A 6,781-nucleotide genomic window follows, 5' to 3' on the forward strand; every position below is an offset into this window, starting at 1 on the left:
ATAAACGAGCCCTCGCTTATGCGAGACGATATTTTCCTATGAAACATCACTGTGTTAGGACATTTTGTAGAGGAGTAAGGGTTGGTTCTTATAGGTGGTGTAGAGAATATTTTTGTTAGCTAGGCAACCCACCTAACAGGGGGATTACCCCACATATAAAACACCTCTCACCCCACAACCTCCCTAGAAGACCCCCATCCCCCTTATCCTACAAATGGAAGGCGTCTCCCCAGAAACACACGCAGGGAAGATTGAAGTCCTTGAAGGGCCTGGTTAGTATTACCCTCACTTTCTGGTAAAGATTTATTTTTTTTCCCACAATAGAAAGTTTGCTCAACCTCTATTTTACCTCTTCTTTTTTTTTCAGTGCAATTCTTAGGACCCGTCCACATTTGTAGAGTAGTAATTCTACGAGGAAGGTCTGCCCCAAACAAGATGCTGTTACGTACCCTAATTGATGATGCCTGCTGTAGAGGACACAAGGTCGCTCCTGCAGGGGGAGAGGTATGTACTAACTGTTCTTAGAGGAAATAGAATATTTTTCAAATAAAAGATATAGTCCTATAAATTATTTTCCCCATCTCTTTCCAGAACACTTCAGATGAGAGTCAGAAGGAAAGTCGTCCAAAAGGCAACCAGCCAACTCACCCCACTCCCCCAAGAGAGGGGGGAGGGGGTCAAGACCTCCCCCCACTCACCACGGATGGGGAGACGTCAGAATTCTACTCAGATGAGGAAGGGGAGGTGGAGGGGGGAGAGGGATAGGGGCCATAATTAACTTCTTATACATCATTTGTGATTTTTACCTAATAAAACATTAATAAATTCTTTGATTTTTTTAACCCCTGGAGGAGATTTATAATTTAATACCCCTATATAAGACCCACTCAACCTCCGCTGGGTGTGGAACTCTGTTACGGTAAAGTCAAGGCCATTAGGTGCGAGGAAGGGTACGGGCGACCACTCTCACCGGGAGGAACCTGTTTTACACCTACCCCATTAAGGAATGTGGGGGACATAACTGGCACTCACCCACGAGTGTTTATTATACAAATAAATTCATTTTTACTTAAATATATTGTCATACTTTACTGTATAAATGAACATGATCATAGTGGCACATAATAGATACCTATCTTCACTGTTTTTTCGACTGCTACCACTCACACCTTGGGTGACCTAATATGGAGTGGCACTATGTGGCTCCCCGCTTCTGATTTTCTTATCTGATTACCCTACATAGGTGGCTCTATCTGTCACCAAATAATCTACTCCGGTGCCTTTGGAACCTTTTCACAGATTGTCCCTTTCACAGACCTGTCCCACTCAGACTTTTCACAGACTCATCATAGACTGTGTTGGTCCTTTACCCCGGACCAGTTCTGGCAACCCTTATATACAAACCATCCTGTGTCCAACCACCAGATTCCCCATAGCGTTCCTGTAAAGAACATTACGGCTGCTTTGGTGGTGAAACAACTATTGAAGATCTTTACCCAATATACATTTCCTTGGGAGATTCAAAGTGACTGTGGCACCAACTTCACCAGTGATCTCTTCAAGAAGACACTGGAAGAATTCAACATCACTCAGGTATTGTCCAGCCCCTATCTTCCTGCTTCACAGGGTTCTCTTGAACGTAGTCACCAAACGATAAAATCACTCGTCAAGAAATTTTGCAATGAAACCATGAAAGACTGGGATAAACAACTTGACATCATCATGTGCATTTTCAGAAGTCTCCCAAATGAGTCTCTAAGAGTATCTCCTTATGAGATTGCTCTACGGACGTAAGTGCTGTACTCCTCTTAAAACTTTTAAAGACTCCCTACGGAATGCCACCTTCAGTGACCCTTAGCATGTGCCCCAGTTTCTTCAAAATTTAAAGCACATTCTAGAGAGAGTACGTAAATTTGCTAATTACAATTTCTTGAAAGCTCAAGATAGGATGAAGACTCATTTTGACAAACGCAGCAAAATCAGAAAATTTAAAACAGGAGACTTCGTGTTTGCATATTTTCCGATCCCTGGTTCTCCCTTGCAAAATATGTTTTCAGGACCCTACCGCATCAAGGAGTGCAGAAACAACCACAACTACGTTCTTGAGACTCCAGATAGGAGACGGAGGACCCAGTTGTGCCACGTCAATCTACTCAAGGAGTATAAAGGTATTCCCCCCACTGTGCTAATATCACTCTCCACTTTTAAAGATCCATATCTCCACAGTGAGACCTTCCCTGCTTCTCCTCCTGAAAGCACTAACTCTAAGCCAGTGCCTTCCAACTCGGAAATCTTTACTGATCTTCCTAAATATTTACAGGACTGTAATAGTGCTCCTCTCATCAAAGTTCTTCAAGAACATCTGAAGTTGTTCAGCGATGATCCCCAGGAGTGTAATGTGGTTCAGCATGACATTCCTGCTTCCTGATACCCGGCCGATACGTCAACCCTTCTACCGTATCAGCCCGTGCAAAATGGAAGTTATGCATGCTGAAGTACAGTACCTTCTGGATCATGGGCTGGCCACCCCTTGTGAGTCCCCTTGGGCCTCACCCTGCATCTTGGTGCCGAAACCGCACGGTAAAGTACGCCTATGTACCGACTATAGGAAACTGAACCTTGTGACCGTCAAGGATGCTTACCCTTTACCTCGTATAGATGATATCCTTCACGCAGTAGGTAATGCAAATTATTTGTTCCAAATTGATTTGTTAAAGGGCTATTACCAAATCAGCCTGACAGAGAGAGCTAAGGAAATATCTGCCTTCACCACTCCTTTTGGCCTGTACAGATATGAACGCCTTCCTTTTGGACTGTGTAACGCCCCGGCCACCTTCCAGCGAGCTGTCAACCGCATCATCTACGGCCTAGATCACACCTACGCCTACTTGAATGACATCGTTGTGGCAACTAACACCTGGAGCGAACATCTGCTCCAGCTGCAACGATTGTTCTCCAAACTCCTGACAGCTGGCCTTACCATCAACTTGGGCAAGTCCACCTTTGCCAAAGGTAAAGTGCGTTATCTTGGTCATGTGATAGGGAGTGGCAGCCTAGCTCCTTTAACAATTCACACTCAAGCCATTCAGCATTACCCACAACCTGCAACCAGGAAGCAGCTCCTACGCTTCCTTGGCCTTGCATCTTATTATCGTAGGTTTGTGAAAAATTTTAGTACGATAGCGACACCATTGATTAATCTGACCAGCCCCAAGCAACGGTATCATTGGACCATTCAACAGACCGTTGTCTTTGAACAACTAAAATCTCTGCTATGTTCTGATCCCATTCTCGCCTCTCCAGATATTACGAAGCCCTTCATCATCAATGTCGACGCAAGTGGCACCGGCATCGGGGGCGTCCTAATGCAACAGCATGGCGAAGAGGTACTTCCTGTCAGCTACTACAGCTACAAGTTAAAAGCCCCATTAAAAGAACTATAGCACCATAGAAAAGGAACTCCTCTCCATCGTCTTGAATCTGCAACATTTCGAACCTTACCTACAGGGTAATCGATCTATTACTATCTACTCAGACCACAATCCCCTACGGTTCCTTCAACAGGCCCAATTCAGCAATCAACGTCTTCTACGCTGGGCTCTGTACTTGCAGAATTTTAATCTGGACATCTTCTTCATCAAGGGTTCGGACAACAACATAGCCGACGCCCTCTCCAGAGTCTACGAGGTAGAGACAGCTACTCCTACCTCTCTACCATCTACTGAAGTAACTTAACCCATAAGAGCAGGCTTCAGGGGAGAGCTGTTACGATAATCTCCTTCAAGAGAGATTTGCCCTGCTCTTTCCTATCATCATGTTACTTCAGTACATCTACAACATCTAGATACTACAATCAAGAGTAGTACATATTTAGTGGAATACGTTTCTACCAGGCGTATACGTACCCTACACTCGCTCTTCACCACCCTCCCCGCCCTTGCTGTCGCCTCTCCACCTTCGTCGATCCCCTACCACCACTTCCAGCCAGCACGCGTCCCATTGGTGATTCGTCGTCTGCACTCGACTTCAGTGCCATCTGCATAGCCGATGACTAAGTGTGCACGAGCCATTGGATTTAGAATATTGTGTGCTCTCAAAGCTGACACACCTATCTAATATACGTTCTGTGTAATAGTGTATGTGTTTCAGCCAGCAAATATTCTCAGCACCTTTTAATTCTTTTTTCAATAATAATCACAATATATACGTGTATATATATATATATATATATATATATATATATATATATATATATATATATATATATATATATATATATATATATATATATCTATATATATATATATATATATATATATATATATATATATATATATATATATATATATATATATATATATATATATATATATATATATGTCGTACCTAGTAGCCAGAACGCACTTCTCACCCTACTATGCAAGGCCCGATTTCCCTAATAATCCAAGTTTTCCTGAATTAATACATTTTCTCTATTTTAGTTCTTATGAAATGATAAAGCTACCCATTTTATTATGTATGAGATCAATTTTTTTTATTAGAGTTAAAATTAACGTAGATATATGACCGAGCCTAACCAACCCTACCTAACCTAACCTAGCCTATCTTTATAGGTTAGGTTAGGTTAGGTTGCCGAAAAAGTTAGGTTAGGTAGGTTAGGTAGTCGAAAAACAATTAATTCATGAAAACTTGGCTTATTAGGCAAATCGGGCCTTGCATAGTAGGCACAGAAGTGCGTTCTGGCTACGCTAAACAGAGTTCTACTATGCTATAATTTAAACGGCTTTCATTTTATATGCCTGCATTTGGGTGAGTTGATATGTTACAACAGTTTTGGATGAGGTGAAAACATACTTTCAACACAAGACAAAACACGAAACAATGGGTATAATATTGGGTAAATTAAAGGGAAGAATGGAAGTAACTGCAGAGGGCCTATTGGCCCATATTTCTTGATGCTTCTATATTGGTGCGGAGTCTTGAAGTGGGTAGAATATAGTTGTGCATTAATTGGCTGTTGACTGCTGGTGTTGACTTCTTGAGGTGTAGTGCCTCGCAGATATCAAGCCGCTGCTATCGCTGTATCTATCGATGATTTCTGTGTTTTTTGTTAAGACTTCTCTGGTGATGGCCTAGGTGTCCTGTTTGCGAACTTCTACATGGGTACCATCGAACAAAAGGTCTTAGTCGATATGAACTTGAAACGGGTCATATACTGCAGGTATGTTGACGACATTTTTACACAGGTACCTGACGTTAGACATCTGAAGGAGCTGAAGAAGGCATTTGAGCGGAATTCAGTGTTGCGTTTCACTTACGAGATGGAGAAGGAACGGAAGCTGCCCTTCCTAGATGTAACAGTCATGGAAAGGAGCGGAGGTTTCCACACTGCAGTCTACACTAAGGAAACAAACATTGGAATGTCCCTCAATGCCAACAGTGACTGCCCAGACAGGTACAAGAGGAGTGTCGTTAACGCTTATGTCGACCGTGCTCTCAGCTACAGCTCAGGATGGAAGCAAGTCGACGAAGAACTCTGTAGGGTAAGGCAGGTCCTAGTCAACAACGGCTTCTCAAATGGTTTCGTTGAAGACATCATAAAAAGGAAGGTGAAACGCTATGCAACCTCTGAAGAGACAACTAACACAACACATGTACGCCCTATTAGACTATTTTACAGCTCATAAAACGGAGGAAAGGGTACTGAAAGATATTGTTAATCGGAACGTTATCCCTACAGACAAAAATCAGAAGATACAATTGACGATTTACTATAAAACCAAAAAAACGGCCAACCTACTCATGAAAAACTCTCCAGACACAAAGTAGAACGCTTTAAAAGAGACCAATGTCGTCTAAGCCTTCAAATGCCCTCTTGGGGACTGTAAGCCTCAAAGAACACAGTATATAGACAAAACAACAACATCTCTTTCCAGGCGATTAACGATGCATAAGCAACAGGGCTCCATTAAGGAACATATAATCTCTTCCCACAACCAGACCATCACCAGAGAAGTCATACCAAAAAACACAGAAATCATCGATAGGTACAGCGATAGCAGGCGGCTTGACATCTGCGAGCCACTACACATCAAGAAGTCAACACCAGCAATCAACAGCCAATTAATGCACAACTATATTCTACCCACTTCAAGACTCCGCTCCAATATAGAAGTATCAAGAAATATGGTCCAATAAAAATAGGCCTTCTGCAGTTACCTACCTTTAATACCCATTGTTTCGTGTCCAGTCTTGTGTTAAAAGTTTATTTTCACCTCATCCAAAACTATTGTAACATGTCACCTCACCCAAATGTTGGTATAAATACTCGAAGATGTTTTAGCTCTATTCAGTTAAAGTTGTGTGTGTGTGTGTGTGTGTAAACTAAAGTCTTTGAAATGTAATAAGTTTTACGAAACGCGCTCAAGTGTCGCGTCAGACTAGAAATAAAAATTTATTTTGGAGAATTGATTTTTGAATTACCATCAATAGTGAAAAGAAACGTAAGAAAGATCGAGAAAATTCGTGTTAGAATTATTAATCTTACTTTTTCGGTCATATTTAATAATATATATATATATATATACATATATATATATATATATATATATATATATATATATATATATATATATATATATATATATATATATATATATATATATATGACAGTGTCAGACAACGGAGGAAAATTGAAACAGGAATTTCCTTAAGTACTTTCGTATATTAATACTGTATCATTGTGTACCTTGCGCTTTCAGCCTGAAGTCTCCAAAGGAAT

At 41.2% G+C, this 6,781-nt stretch overlaps 1 long non-coding RNA gene across 1 annotated transcript; it reads left to right on the plus strand.

The window, feature by feature from the left end:
• Positions 1-221: 221 nt before the first annotated feature.
• Positions 222-826, plus strand: LOC138357843 (uncharacterized). Its single transcript, XR_011225159.1, has 2 exons — positions 222-504; positions 592-826. It is a non-coding gene; the product is annotated as an uncharacterized lncRNA (long non-coding RNA).
• The last annotated feature ends 5,955 nt before the right edge of the window (positions 827-6,781 follow it).

Source organism: Procambarus clarkii, chromosome 80 (genome assembly GCF_040958095.1).
Source record: "Procambarus clarkii isolate CNS0578487 chromosome 80, FALCON_Pclarkii_2.0, whole genome shotgun sequence".
NCBI classification, from domain to species: Eukaryota; Metazoa; Arthropoda; class Malacostraca; order Decapoda; family Cambaridae; genus Procambarus; species Procambarus clarkii.